This window comes from Sapajus apella, unplaced genomic scaffold (genome assembly GCF_009761245.1).
Source record: "Sapajus apella isolate SASKATOON/1434 unplaced genomic scaffold, GSC_monkey_1.0 scaffold7, whole genome shotgun sequence".
NCBI lineage: Eukaryota > Metazoa > Chordata > Mammalia > Primates > Cebidae > Sapajus > Sapajus apella.
The window spans coordinates 28679285-28695517 of NW_022436947.1; the positions used below are offsets into that span (position 1 = coordinate 28679285).

Here is a 16233-nt window from a genome sequence, read left to right on the forward strand (position 1 = left end):
AGATTTTATAGTTTTCTCTCTGATTCCCAAAGGATTTTTTGGAACCTTGCTTAATATTATAACAGCATTGATCATATGGAGTAATTTGTTTATCTCTTCGTCTTCTTGCCCAGCTTCAGGTTGTTAGCCCTTAGAAGGCAAAGTAAGTCCTAGTTGTCTTTATTTACCTGGCATGTACACTGAGTTAACCTGCTACCCCATTATGACAGAATCATTGTGTACTTATTTTGTGCCAGGCATTGTTAACAACTTCACATGTACAGTATTAACTCAATTAACCCTCACACTAACCCTATGAAGGAGATTCCACTGAGGGGGTGAGAGGTGAAATGACCTGCCCACAGCTATCAAGTGATGAAGCCAGGGTTTGAATCCAAGCAGTCTTGCTTAGATGAAGAGGTTAGATCTTTTCCTATAGGAAGTAAAGCCACTTATGATCTAAACTGATATACGAATGGACTGGAAAGAGGCAGGTCTCAATCTGGGGAGACCAGATGGGAAACTACTGCAGTGTCTGGGTCTTAGGGCTTGTCTGAGACAGCAACAATGGCAGTGGATAGAGGAGAGGAGCGGGATAGAGGTTAAACGGACAGTTCTTGATCACTGATTGGCAATAAGGAGTGAAGAAGAAGCCTCCCATGTTCCTGGCTGGGGACATAGTACAAAATGAAGTGTTAGTCACCAGTCAAGGAATACACGCAGAGAAGCAGGTTTTGTTTGTTTTATGGCAGGGAAGGATAATGAATTATATTTAAATGTACTCACTTGACCTGTTCAGAAGTTAGATATTCCTCTTATGTCTGGTAAATAAGGGCAGCACAGACTGGTGACTTATGTGATGCATCTGTACTATTCTGTTTGCCGGGCCCTTCTCCAGGTTCTCCTGTAGGCTTGACCCACCCCCATCTCTCCATGCCCAACAAGATAAAATACCTCTGTTCTAATTAATTATTTACGTGTATGCCTCTATTACTCTGCTAGTCTATGAACTCCTTAAGATCAAGGACTAAATCTTACTTATTTTTATACAGTTGGTATATAATACGGTGGCCTGGCTGGGTGTGGTGGCTCATGCCTGTAATCCCAGAATTTTGGGAGGCTAAGGTGGGTGGATCACAAGGTCAGGAGTTCAAGACCAGCTTGGTCAACATGGTGAAACTCCATCTGTAATAAAAATACAAAATTTAGCTGAGTATGGTGGTGCATGTCTGTAATCCCAGCTACTTGGGAGGCTGAGGCAGGAGAATTGCTTGCACCCAGGAGGTGGAGGTTGCAGTGAGCCGAGTTCATGCCATTGCACTCAAGCCTGGGTGATACAGCAAGACTCTGGAAACATGAAATAATATAAAATAAAATAATAAAAATACATAAAAAAAGAATCCAGTGGCCTGGAATAGCTGAAACAGCTATTGAATAGCTGGTATTTGATAAATATTTGCTGAATGAAGACATAAAAGAATGCATACAGACCAGAGGTGTTCAGTTTCTAGGAAAGTCCTGTTTCAGGAAACACCTATATGACTCTCTTTAGGGGAACTTTCTCTGCCTAAGACTGAGGGCAGTCCAACTATTTTTACAGCCAGATGTTTAGTGCTATGGGCCTCAGTGTAACAGGCCCGCTAATAAATAATGATGGAAAAATTACATTGAATTCTAAGATAATAAATATTCCAGAGAGTAATAAAAGTACGTCATATTTAAAAAATTTAAAATTCCTTTATCACTCTTCATGTAAGGATACTCTCCAGTAAGCAAGGAACAAGTGGCATTTGGAAATCAGAGTAAGTTATACCACTCTATCAGAGGACGTTTACATAGGATAGACCTGAATCCTGAACACATTTTAGCTTAGAGCAGTGGTTTCCAAATTTGAGTTTTACCACCTGGAGAGCGTTTTAAAAAATACTGACTTCAAGACTTTATTGTAGACTGAGAAAATATAATTTTTTCCAAGCAGTAGTCCCTAGACCACTGCCTGGAAATCAATGGTTCAGAGGATGATCACATGAGGTCTGCAAATACCCTGATCATATAAGAGTGTGCATATTTTAAATTTATGGAAAAGTCCATAAATTAGGTGACAAGGCCTTATGGCAAGGCTTATTTGATAGTCTATTCTGTCTGAGAGTCTCTAAATTACTAAGCACTGGACCAGCAGATATAATTCAGTAAGATTTGTCTGACAGATTGTTTACTTCCAGCTGTCACTACAAGTTGTCACATTTAGATCTTACTTCATGTTAAAAGACAATAGATACAAAGATATATAATCCTCTGCCACAGGGATCTTGAACCCTAAAATACAAAAGGAAGTAAATCACATCTATCTTTTTTTAGCAAAGAAGCAAACATCTTGGAACTTCTGCTTTGGCCCTAAATCCAATTTGCACATGTGTTATACATTAACAATAAATTATCTGCTCTAGTTCTCACTTTGAACAGCAACTCTATTCAAATGAACTGTAAAAAAAAAAAACAAAAAACAAACAAAAAAAAAAACAAAAAAAACCACCATCCCAAGGAAGCTGAATTTTTGAGGAGATCCTATGCTGATTATCAATATTTTTATTGATTCTGGGTAAGGTCCTCAAAGCTACAAATTATTATTCTAGAGAAGTGCTTCTCAAAATTCTTCAATGTGCACATAAATCACTTGGAGGTTTTGTTAAAATGCAGATTCTGATTCAGTAGGTGTAACAGCCATGGAAATGTGCCATTCAAAGCTCCTGCTGCCATGAACATAATGGAACAGAGGATCTCAGGTGTGGTGCTCTGAAATCCCATTTGCACTGAGGCTGAGCCTCTCACAGCCTGCTCTGAGTCAATGCAAAGGGATTAATATCCAGCATGCAGTTGACCCTCAAAAACACGACTCTGAACTGTAGGTCCACTTACACAGGAATTTTTCTCAATAAAAGATTATACCGAGTGTGCCGATCTCTCTCCCCTTCCCCCTTGCACATATCTTCAGCCTCAGCCACCTCTGAAACAGCAAAACTAATGCATTCTCTTCCTCAGCCTATGCAATTGGAAGACAATTATGATGATCCACTTCCACTTCATGAATAGTAAATATATTTTCTCTTCCTTATGTTTTTAAAAAATATTTCTTTTCCCTAGCTTATTTTATTGTTAAGAATATGGTATAGGGCCGGGCGCGGTGGCTCAAGCCTGTAATCCCAGCACTTTGGGAGGCCGAGGCGGGTGGATCACAAGGTCAAGAGATCGAGACCATCCTGGTCAACATGGTGAAACCCCGTCTCTACTAAAACTACAAAAAATTAGCTGGGCATGGTGGCGCGTGTCTGTAGTCCCAGCTACTCAGGAGGCTGAGGCAGGAGAATTGCCTGAACCCAGGAGGCGGAGGTTGCGGTGAGCCGAGATCGCGCCATTGCACTCCAGCCTGGGTAACAAGAGCGAAACTCCGTCTCAAAAAAAAAAGAAAGAAAAAAAAAAAAAAAAAAAAGAATATGGTATATAACATATATACAAAATAAGTATGAATCGACTGTTTATGTTATGTTCCAGTCAACAGTAGGCTCCAAGTAGTTAAATTTTGAGGGAGTAAAAAGTTATGCATAGATTTTTGACTGGAGAGGGGGCTGGTGACTCTAATCCCTGCATTGTTCAAGGGCCAACGGTATATTAACAGTCCTACAACTCAACAGCAAAAAAACTGAATAAGCTAGATTTAAAAATAAGCAAAGGACTTGAATAGACATTTCTTCAAAGAAGACATACAAACATCCATTAGGTATATGAAAAGGTGCAAATCAGCAGGGAAATGGAAATCAAACCACATTGAGATATCATCTCATACCTCCTAAGATGGCCATTATTAAAAAAAAACATAAAACAAAATTACAAGTGTTGACAAGGATGTAGAGACATTGATAATCTTGTGTACTGTTGTTGGGAATGTAATGTACCTTATGCTATCAAAATCAATTTGGAGGTTCTTCAAAAAATTAAAAATAGAACTATCATATGAGCCAGCCATCTCACTTCTGGTTATTTATCCAAAATAAATGAAAACAAGATCTCAAATAAATATTTGTACTTTTATGTTCATTGAAGTATTACTCACAATAGCCAAAAGGTAGAAATAATAGATGTATGGCCAAAGACAATGTAGTATTTAAATACAATGAATATTATTCAGCCTTAAAAAAGAGTGAACCTTGAAGACATTGTAAGTGAAATAAGCCAGTCACAGGAGGAAAATGAACTACATGATTCTACTTCTATGAGGTATCTAGTCAAACTCGCTGAAGCAGAAAGTAGAATGGTGGTTGCCAGGGCTGGGGAGAGGGGGAAAATGGGAAATTACTGTTTGATCAGTAAGAAATTTCAGTTATGGAAGATGAAAAAGCTCTAGAGATCTGTTGTACAATAATGTACACATAGTAGTAGTGTACATTTAAAAATTTATGAAGAGGATAGATTTCATTATGTATTTTATTTTTTAACAATAATTTTTAAAAATGGAGAGGAGAAGAGAAGAGTCAAATGACTTTATTCAAGACTGGAGGAATCATGGTCCCATTACTTCCCATTAACCAATTCTGACCAACTTATTTAACCTCTCTTAGCCTGTTTCCACAGATAAAATGAATTAATCAAAATATCTACCTGATAGAGTGTTCCACCTGACTGAGTTGTTCCAAGTGTTAAGGAAATTAATGTAAAGCACATGAGTATCTGATACACATGCTCAATTATAGGTTAGCTCCTATTACTAATACTGATAATAATGAGTATTAGTTGTACGTTTGAGGATGAAGAAAGATGAGCATCATATGCACTGATGTCTATTAGCAATTCCTATGGATTAATTCAAAATACACACTCTAATGTCCCAACACAGATTTAAAGAATTAAATCACGTAAGAATGGAGCCCAGGTTAGGTTGGTAATTGTAGTTTTTGCCATCACTTTTAGTAAAACAGAATAAGCCTACTTCCCAACTATCTACTCTTAGGTCCTGATTACACTGTTGAAATTCTAAGGCTTTTGCATTCTGTTCATCACTTTGCTATTTCTGCAGAACATTAAATTAAGAGACAAGAAGAAAACAATGAAATTTTTGATATAGACATAAGGAAAAATGAAGGAATTTATATTGACAGCCTCACTTCTGAGCATATGAAATAAGCTCCATCCATATTGAAGACAAAGGTTAAAAAAAGGGAAAAGATTTAGAAATACCACTATGTAGAATGCAACTGAGACAAAAGATAAAAACCAAATGATCAGAAAACAGTCCTGAAGGCCTAGCTAAGCCTGCTACCTTACTTTTATTCAAACATATGTTTTAGCAATAAACTTGTATTTGGTGCCTAAAAGAGACTGATTTTTTTTTAACAATATCTATTCTGGGTTTTCAAACTACATAGTTCAATCTAAACACATATATATAAATACACATAATGATAAGACAAATAGGCAATTTTAAAATCACCGAACTTGATGCTGCTCAACATAACTTTCTGTGATGAAGAAAATGCTCTATATCTGTTCTGTTCAACAATGGTAGCTATTAGGGATATGTGACTATTGAGCACTTAAAACGTGAATAGTGAGACTGGGTAACTGCATTTTAATTTAGTTTTAATTAATTTAAATTTAAATAGCCACATGTGGCATTGACTTGCCTATTAGACAGGAGAGATGGAATTTATGCAGATGTTCTTAACCTGGGGTCAGTGGGCACTTGATTCAAAGACTAGGGTCTGGGGAGTTCAATGGGAAACTATATCAATACTGTGTGTATGTTAATTTTTTTGGGAAAAAAGTCTCTTGATTTAATATTAATAGATTCTTAAAGGGTTCTGGGGGTTTGCTCCCTCCCCCAAATTTTTATTTTTACATTCTCATTTTATTTTTAAAAGTGTGTTTTAGGTGTTAAGCTTTATGGCATCTTTTATCATCAGACAATTTCTAGGGAAGCCCATTTGTTCAGTTTATAAGCAAACATAAGCAATAGCAAAGATGAGATAGGTAGGGGTTGAGTGAGAATATTTGGCAACTATTCTACTGTAATATTAAAGCTATTAACATGTCCAGAAATGTTAGAAATGTCTAGAAATACCCAGACATTTCTTATATATTCCTAAGGTACTATCCATCCATGAGATTCCCCCATGATGGACTGGGAAGTTGGTTATTTCCAAATTTATTCTTTTTGTCTAGAAAACTCTTAACGAGTTCAGGAGCTAATGGATTCAGCAACAAATCAGTTGTTAGACCTGAGGTGGACCTCTCTGTAGAAATGGCTCGATTTCCCATCCATATGATGGGTCAACTGCGGGGTTAACAAGACAACGCTGATGAAGCTCCCTTCCCTATCATGCCAGCAAAGCACTGCAGAATCCAAGATTTTGACTGCTGCCCCATTTCCATGTGGCATTTCTTAGTTTCAAAACTACCTAATCATGAAAATGTGATTAAACTTCCTTTCTCAAGCCACTTTGGTTAAAAAGTGGGAAACTAATGATGCAATGGTTAAATTTCTTGGCTATAGATTACGTATGTTTCTGGTTTATACATGATGCCTTCTTACCTTAATCAATTTCATAAAGAGGAATCAGTGCTGACTACATTAATAATGCAACAGTAACAATGATGTGGAAGCAGCATTTTGAAATGTCATAAATTCATTATATTTTAGAGAGAAATAAGTACTAGGAAGAGAAAATAAATGGATAAAAACAAATCCCTCTTTATTAATAAGATACATTATTGATTTATTTGTAGATTTAAATCAGAAAAGATTTCTAGTGTTAAAAATATGCGTTGAAACATATGTGGTTAAGGATATTCAGTTCTATGGAAATACTTTCTATAACTCTACTGTTTATTGCCAATGAAATTTAGAATCTAAAAGGAAATGAAGGATGAAGGATCATACTATATGTTATATGCTTACTTTACATACTCTTTCACATCAAAGACATTTCATTATCTCTATTGCTTTTACTCTGCACTACTGAAGATCATTCAGAGCATTCAAATTAAGACTACTTTGAGTTCCTACTTTGACAGGGCCAGGACTAGGGATGCTCTAGGTAGAATTCAAGGCTGGGTGTATATTGTGTTCTAAAACATGGATACTAATGGGCACTAAATTCTCATTGTTATTTCCTTTCTACCAGTAGAAGCAGACATTAGGGATTTGGAAATATAAATGTAAAATGATTTTTCAATGGTAAAGGGGAAAATAAGCAAAAAAGATATTAAAAATCCTAACCTTAGTTCAGGTAAATTTAACTAAGCAGAATAACCTATTGCAAACAAGTTGGTGATCCTAACAAGAGGGCCAACGTAACAAAAGACACTGGCTTTTTGTCAAGAATGGGGAAAAACAAAGTGACTGGTGAGTGCTTTTATTTATTCAATTCTGAAGAGGAAAAGATAGAAAAGAAGGGAAGGTAGACTCTGACACAGATAGACTTGATTGGTTATTGGCCTGTCTTATACTTTCTAAATAAGTATCACTCAATGGAAATTTCATAGTATTTTAACAGAGTTTGGATTTAACCTAATTTAATTCATTTGATTTGTCAGAAAATTACTTTGGAAATAGTAGTCTAGTTAACACCTTAATGAGTTGGCACCTAGAAAATTGTAAATTACGTATCTGATGCCCCCTATTATAATTAATGTTTTTAATAGAATCATAAATTTCTGAGTTATGGGGATAAGATTATCTCTATATACAAAATTAAGCACTATGACACATTTTTCTTTTAGTGTTTGATGTCTTAATTCATTAACATGACCAATATTTTAATATAATAAATAGTTTTGTTTTTATGGAACAGGTAAAGAATGATTTTTTTTTTAGGCATAAAAAAGTTAATAAAGTCACGGTGCTGTGGCTCATGCCTCTAATTACAGCATGTTGAAAGGCTGATGCAAGAGGATTGCTTGAGCCCAGGAGTTCAAGATTGGCCTGGGCAACATGGCAAGACTCAGTCTTTACAAAAAATAAAAAATTAGCTGGACACGGTGGCACATACCTGTGGTCACAGCTACTTGGGAGGCTGAGGTAGGAGGATTGCTTGGACCCGGAAGATTGAGGCTGCAGTGAGCTGTGATTGTGCCACTGCACTCCAGCCTGGGTGACAGAGCAAAACCCTATCTCAAAAAACAGAAGCAAAATGAAAATTAATAAAAAAACTTTTGAAAGTACCATATAACCACTGATTTAAATTCTTATTTTTGAACATGTGAATTTCTCAACCTTTTCAAACAATACATATATATTTCTCATACTACATATTAGTATATATAATTGCTATTAAAGCAACACTCAATGACTTGAAAAGGAAAACTAATAAATTGCCTTTTGGTTGTAGCATATGAGATAGAAACTTTCTTAAAGTTAGGCAAGTCTTAGCTGATACTCATTTTATCACAATTTTATGAACTTATTTCCCTAAAAAGTAATTCTCCCTTCTAGGCTACTCTCAGGCAAAAGGCTGTGCTAGATACTGAGGAGTGAGCAGTAGAAGAAATAGAGTTACCCTATCCTCAAAGAACCCACATCTTTTTTTTTTTTTTTTTGAGACAAAGTCTTGCTCTGTTGCCCCAGGCTGGAGTGCAGAAGAACCCACATCTTTTCTACCAGAGAGGCTGGTCATGTTCACAGACACAGGTAACACAACTTTAGAATGTCAGAGAACAAGATGGTCAAATAGAAACCTTTACCAGTAATCCTCCCAGCAGGAACACCAAACTGAAAAACTATTCACACAAAAAAATGCACCTTCATAAGAACCAAAAATCAGGTGAGCAATCACAGTACCAGTTTTAACTTCATATCCCTGAAAGAGGCACTGAAGAGGGGAGGAAAGACAGTCTTGAATTGACAAGTCACCCTTCCTCCATCCCCCAGCAGTGGCCATGTGGCCTGGAGAGAGAATCCATGTTTGGTCAGGGGAGAGTGCCGTGATTGGGAGACTTTGCATTGTAACTCAGTGTTGCCCGTTACAGCTGAAAGCAACACCAGGTAGAACTCGGCAGGTGCACATGGAGGGAGCATTTAGACCACCCCTAGTAAGAGGGGAATCACCCACCCCAGCAGTCACAACCTGAGTTCCAGCAAGCCACAGGCTAAAGTGTGCTTAGGTCCCAAATAAATTTGAAAGGCACTAGGCCACAAGGACTGCCAGTGGATATGGGGTGCATGTGACCCAGTGAGACACCAGCCAAGGTGTCTAAGGGGGTGCTTGTGCCACCCCTCCCTAGACCCCAGGCAGCATAGCTTGCAGCTCTAGAGATGCTCTCCCTTCACTTGAGTAAAGCAGAGGGGAGAATAAAGAGGACTCTGCCTTGCAACGTAGATACCAGCTCATCCATAGTACACAGGTAACGGGCAGAGTCCTGAGGACCCCATTCCAGGCCCCAGCTCCGGAACCACATTTCTAGACATACCCTGGGCCAGAATGGAATTCACTGCCCTGGGGGGAAGGACCTAGTCCTGGCAGAATTCAGGTGACTAAAGAGTCCTTGGACCCTGAATAATTAGCAGCAGTACCCAGGAAAATACTTGCTGTGGGCCTTGGGAGAGACTCAGAGATGTGCGAGCCTTAGGTGTGACCCAGCACATTCCCAACTGTGGTGGCTACAGAAGAGACTCTTTCTGCTGGAGAAAAGGAAAGGGAAGAAGAGCAAAGGGCATCTGGTCTTGTAGTTGAGGTACCAGCCACAGTGGAGTAGAGCACCAAGCAGACCCTAGGGTCCTTCATTCCGGGCCTTGGCTCTTGGACAACTTCTAGACCTCCCTTGGACCAGCAGGGAGCCTGCTGCTCTGAAGGGAGAGTCCCAAGCTGGGCAGCATTCACCACAAGCTGACTGAAGCACCCTTGGGCCTTGAGTGAACATAGGTGGTAGCCAGACAGTACTTGCCACAGGTCTGCGGTGGTGGTGGCCATAGGGAGAGACTTCTCTGCTTTTGGAAAAGGTAGGAAAGGCGTTGTCTTGTGGCTTGGGTACTAGCTCAGTCACAGTAGAATAGAGCAGTAGATAGATTCCTACAGTTTCTAACTCTAGGTCCTGGGTCCTAGATGGCACATTTGGACCCACCTGAAAGTGAGGGGAATTTGCCATCCTCAAACCAAGAAACAAATCCATACATCTATAGTGAAATCACTTTTGACAAAGGTTTTAGGAACATACACTGGAAAAGAACAGTCGTCTCTTTAATAAATGGGTGCTGGGAAAACTATATCTATATGCAGAAGAATGAAACTAGGCTCCTATCTCTTGCTATATACAAAAATCATATTAAAATTGATTAAAGATTTAAAACTAATACTTCAAAGTTTGAAACTATTGAAAGAAAAACACTGGGAAACTCTCCAGGACACTGGACTAGGCAAAGATTTCTTGAGATAAATACCTTATAAGCACAGGCAGCCAAAGCAAAAATGAACAAATGGAATCTCATAAAGTTCAGAAGCTTCTATACAACAAAGGAAACAATCAATAAAGTGAAGAAGCAACTCACAGAATGGGAGAAAATATTGGCAAAGTATCCATCTGACAAGGGATTAATAACCAGAATATAATCAGCTCAAACAACTCTATAAGAAAAAAAAAAATCTAATGATCTGATTTTAAAATGGGCAAAAGATCTGAATAGGCATTTCTCAAAAGAAGACATACAAATGGCAAACAGTCATATGAAAAGGTGTTCAACGTTACTGATCATCAGAGAAATGCAAATCAAAACTATAATTAATGGCATCTCACCCCAGTTAAAATGGCTTTCATCTGAGAGACAGAAAATAATAAATGCTGGTGAAAATGTGGAGAAAAGGGAACCCTCATACACTGTTGGTGGTAACATAAATTAGTACAGCCAGTATGGAGAACAGTATGAAGGTTTCTCAAAAAATTAAAAATATAAATACCATGTGATCCAGCAATCCCACTGCTAAGTATTTACCCAAAAGAAAGTAACTCAGTATATTGAAGAGAAATCTGCATTCCTGTTTGCTGCAGCACTGTTCACAATAGCCAAAATTTGGAGGCAAAATAAGTGTCCAACAGTGGAGGAGTAAAGAAATAGTACTCCACTCTGCCATAAAAAAAGAATGAGATCTTGTCATTTGCAGCAACATGGATGGAACTAGAGGTTATTATGTTAAATGAAATGAGCCGGAAACAGAATGACAAACTTTGCATGTTCTCTCTTATTTGTGGGAACTAAAAATTAAAACAACTGAGGTCATGGAGATAGAAAGTAGGATAGTTACCAAAGGCTGGGTATTAGGGGGCAGGAGGAAGGGAGTATGGCCAATGGGTATAACTACAGTTAAATTGAATAAATAAGATCTAGTATTTCATAGTACAACAAAGTGACTACCCTCTATAATAATGTATTTTACGTTAAAAAATCACTAAAAGAATAAAATTAGAATGTTTATAAGACAAATAAAGGATAAATGCTTGAGGTAATGGATATTCCATTTATCCTAATGTGATTATTATGCATTGTGTGTATCAAAATATCTCATTTATTCCATAAACACATACACCTAGTAAGTATCCACAAAAACTTTTTTAAAGTTAAAGAAAAAAGAACATCAGAAGCATCAGAGGAGAAAAAAAGAACAAAGTATAATTTTAAGATAAATCACTAGATTAATTTCCTCTAGTTCCAATTATATGCCTGCTAAGACAGGTGGTTTGGCCTTACTTTGCGGCATTTCATAAGTCCTTTTTCTTCAAGTTACTTAGACCCACCAGAATTTGGGCTGCTTTTAGAAAATATAGTTATAAGCAGTCTTTTAAAGATCCTGCAAAACACCTGAGATTCAGTCTTGTTCAGGACATTTAAAAAATATAATCCTCCAATTTATTTGTCTACTGACAATTACTCTTATGTTCTCAGTGACATTAAGTATTATAAATCCCATCTCTATGATGTAATAGAATCCTCTACAAATATGTGACCACATCAGAAAAATCACTTGACTTCACAGAGGAAGGCTGAGGGAATAAAATGATGGCTGGACAATAAAACAAGACACAACAGATTTTATTTCTAGTATTTCGGATATAGTATTAAATTTCCTGTTTTACATAACAATTACAAAAATAAATCCAAGAAGTGATATAAATTATCTCTGAAAGAATATGTGGTCTAGTTTACTAGTTTATATGAATGGTACATGTTGCAAATTACTCGTAACAATTAACAATGAATTATGCCAGCAGTTAATCTGATTACTACTGACTTCTATGGAATGTCTAAATGGAACTTGACTGACAATGACATCCTAATGACTACCATTATTTTTATTTTCAGGCAACAATTCTCAATCCTAACAGTACACATGAATCAACTTGGGAGCTTTGAGAATACACTGAGTTTTTTTACACAGTGATTCGAATGTAATTTCTTGATGGTGGCTGGGGTATGTTTTGTATTTTATTTTTTTACTTTTTTTATTTTTTACTACTCCCAACTGCTTAAACAGAGATATGCTTTATGTGAAGGCACAAACCACTGTTCTAATAAAAACTTGATGTGATCAATTTTATGACTTTATAAGTTAGCATAAGAAGATAAACACTATGTAGAGTAAGAGTTAAAAATTGGTTTCTGTTTTTTAGGAAAATATATTACCTTTTCTATAGGTTTTGGAAGAAGACATTTTGTGATAGATATTATACTTTGTAGATAGCTGATGAAAAAAGAAATGACTATGAAATGTAATTAGACTACAGTCTTTATTAATATATGTTCCTTTGAGTCTGCTCATATATATTTAATAAATTGAAGAAAAATGTCAGAATAAAAGTTGGTTCTGAATAAAATTTTGGTTCATATGTATTTTTTCCAGCACAATAATGGTTTGAATCTATCCATGCCAAGGTTTCTCATTATTAAAAGCAAGCCTGAGCAATACATAAAGATCTTTAATACAACTCCTGAAAATTCTGAGTCCTTCCTTACAGCAAATAAGGACATTTTCAAGAAAGCCACGAATGAGGATGAAGATCCCTCAAAGGCATTTCTTCCTGGGTTTTAAAAATACCTAATAGAGGTCTATACCAGGGTTAGATATTTAATTTTGATAAAACTAACCTCAATTAGACACAAGTGCCCCCAAGGACCTCCATTTTGAAGAAGGAAGCATGAATCCTAGAATTCAAGGATGCAAAGAATCAACTGGACTATGATTCTGGATGCAAATCCAGTGGAGAATTAACCATGTTACTCTTTTTATTGGGAGGACTTAACTGGACTGATTCTGGATTCAAATCCAGTGGAGATTTAAATATGTTTCTCTTTTTATTAGGATTGCTCTAGTTACAAAGTTACATTGATATTGAATGTTCTGTCCCTAGCACTCTTCCCCCATATGATCTCTACTATCTTACTGTGTGATTTTGTAGAATGCAAAGTTTTTCAGCAACATAAATATGCTATTAGAGTAGAAGTACCTGAATATAACGAAGTATTTTTTTTTTTTTTTAAAGCCAGGGGAAATCGCGAAGTCAGTCCCTCAATACCACAAATTATGCAGTCGAGTTTCCCACATTTGGGGAAATCGCAGGGGTCAGCACATCCAAAGTGCAATGGATAAGCCTCGCCCTGGGAAAACCACCTTTGCGATCATGGTATCTCCCCTGCCAGGTAAGTATTACGAAGTATTTTTAAGGTAGAATAATACACTGGAACAGAAAAGGGTATCTGCTGGCCAAGTTTGATCAGCTCAGCTTCTAGACGTTGATAAACCCTTGATAAAAAAGGTGGGATTAGGAAATAAAGGCATCTCGAATATTGAAAAAGTGCTTCTGGTACAGTATATCATAGCTTACAGCTAGGAAGGACCTAGAATTTAGAGATAAGAAAGCTGTGACCCAAAACCTTTTTTCTACCAAGCCATCCTCCTTAGTGAAGTGCTACAAGTCTTCTTGCATATACCAATGTCCACTATGATAAATGACTGGCTATCTTAACTGTTTTTGTATCAAGTTAACAACCAACTCAGCAATGAGGCTTTACCTCCCGGATGCAGTTCTAGTGTTTTGTTCCTGCAAAACAATAAGAAAATAGTGTTTTGTTTACCAAAACATGCTTTACTACAAAAATTGTACTGGAATAATTTATTCCCCCCAAAATCCAGACACATAAATGCCATACAGTGAGATAAACATATTAAATGGAGAAAGGTAATATAGTATCACTCAAGATTCCCAGTTTTACGATTTGGGGTACTAATTCATGGAAAAAAAAGACACTGATATCAAAGAGATGTAGAGTCTTCTATATTCAGCAAATTGTAAAAAAAGAAAATCCATTGTATCTTAAAATTCAATTTGATAACACATCCTAGGAATAAGATCATGAACTCATTCAAGGTCTTGCCATTCATTGTCCATATGCTTCTATACTAATGACTAACAAGAGGCAATTATAACTGAATACTAACAAATCAAGGTGTATCAGTCAGGTATTGTCATATTAATACCATATAACACACTGCTCCAACACACAGAAGCCTAAAACAGTAAGCAGTTGTTTAGCTTACACTTATGTGAGTTGACTGCATGATGTAGAAATGCAGAGTCTTAAAAGTGGAGAAACTTCTCAAAAAATCTAGATTAAAATAAAATACCCAACTGTTTATCTGAAGTTATTAAGAGGCAATCAATGAAATCAAGCCAGATGTTTATACAAACCACATAAAACAGATTATTAGTAATCTTGAAAAAACTGAGAGTAAATCAAAATAAGCAAGCCAAAGAACAATTATATGCATTGAAAAAACACCATGGTTTTGGTATATTTTACTTTGATCCAGAGGTAGGTAGTTATGATTCTAAAAAATTTGCTACTTTGTGTAATTTTAAATATGCCAAAAAAAAAAAAAATTCAGGAACAATATCTATGCCCTTTTCTTTTGTACTTCTTGTGTTATTCAATCATTCCAAATTCCTGTTTACCAAATGATCCTGTGTAGGATAATGATCTACTGTTTACCAAATGATCTCATATGGGAACAGGAAAAGACAAAAAGCAACACAGTATAGTTCTTAAGGAAGATACAGATAATACTGATTAGGAATTCCAAGCTACTGAAAAATTGTTCTTTGCCTGATGGTAAGTCCTATTCTAATTAAATAAATAAAAATAATAATAAAAAAACCACCAAACAATTGAATTAAGTCCTACAACTTTCCAGTTCGAAAACTGATTCAAAATACTCAATCACTAAGCTGTGTTTTGTGTGTATGTGCTTGCATGCGCACACAGGCATATGGCATATTTTCTCCCTAAATCTAAAATGAGCTTTCTTTCCTGAAGGTCAACTTTACTTCCTTTCCATTTCTGTACTTTCACACAGAGTCACTTTCTCTGGTCACCAGATGAAAAGCTGTCTCTCACTGAGGTATTTTCCTTGATGGATTTGATTTATAGGAAAATTAAATTCACTTTCATGGCAAATTGTCATGAGGTACCTTTGCCTTTCTAGAAAAGGCACACAAAATCATTTGGATTCATTTGAATGGGTCTTAACTGGGCCAGAGTTAACAAAAATGCAAAGCTGTCCCTATGAAAGAAAAGGGTTAGTTCCTGATGCTTGAGAATTTCATTCATCTGTGGGAACATCCAGGGAAATCTTAGTGAAGCTCTTTGCTGGGGCAGGCTACCTACCACCTCTGCTATTTTGAAAGGTCAGTGGGCTCACATTCCCTTCTGGAAAAAGGAAATGTCAATACTAGAAAAAACTTTGTTTCCCTCCATGCCTCTCAGGTCTGAAGCTCAGATCTTCTACTATTTTCCAAGTCAGCTGATATCCCCTATCAATGAGAGGCACATTAACAAAAAGGAATGGATAAAAAGGGGAAAGAGAAGAAAATGAAAGGGATTTTTAGAAGTAGGCAAGAGAAAAAGAGAACCAAAAAAGGCAGCAAAAGCTAATCACATGTTAGCAATTATTAAAGGGTTGTTCATTGTCCTTTTTGTATTTCCTCTTTATTCTCCAATATTTTCTCATTCTCAACTCTAATTTTATACAGTCTAAAGCATTTACAAAATAATACCTTTCAAATAGAATGTGATACTTTTCAGTAAGATAACTAAAGTTAAAACATATTAGAAAAAATGTTTGATTGCTGAAACTGATAAAGATGAGATCAGCACTGAAAGATACTAGCTTTACCAAATCCCAGCAGTCCACTGATTATTGATCATATATGATAGCAACT

General features: G+C 36.5%; 1 protein-coding gene and 1 non-coding gene across 5 annotated transcripts in view; both read right to left on the bottom strand.

The window, feature by feature from the left end:
- Positions 1–16233, bottom strand: part of ZNF277 (zinc finger protein 277) — a 144942-nt gene that overhangs the window by 57352 nt on the left and 71357 nt on the right. The gene's annotated exons all lie outside the window — the stretch shown is intronic.
- LOC116550491 lies at positions 13499–13662 on the bottom strand. The gene has a single exon (XR_004268451.1). It is a non-coding gene; the product is annotated as a U1 spliceosomal RNA (small nuclear RNA).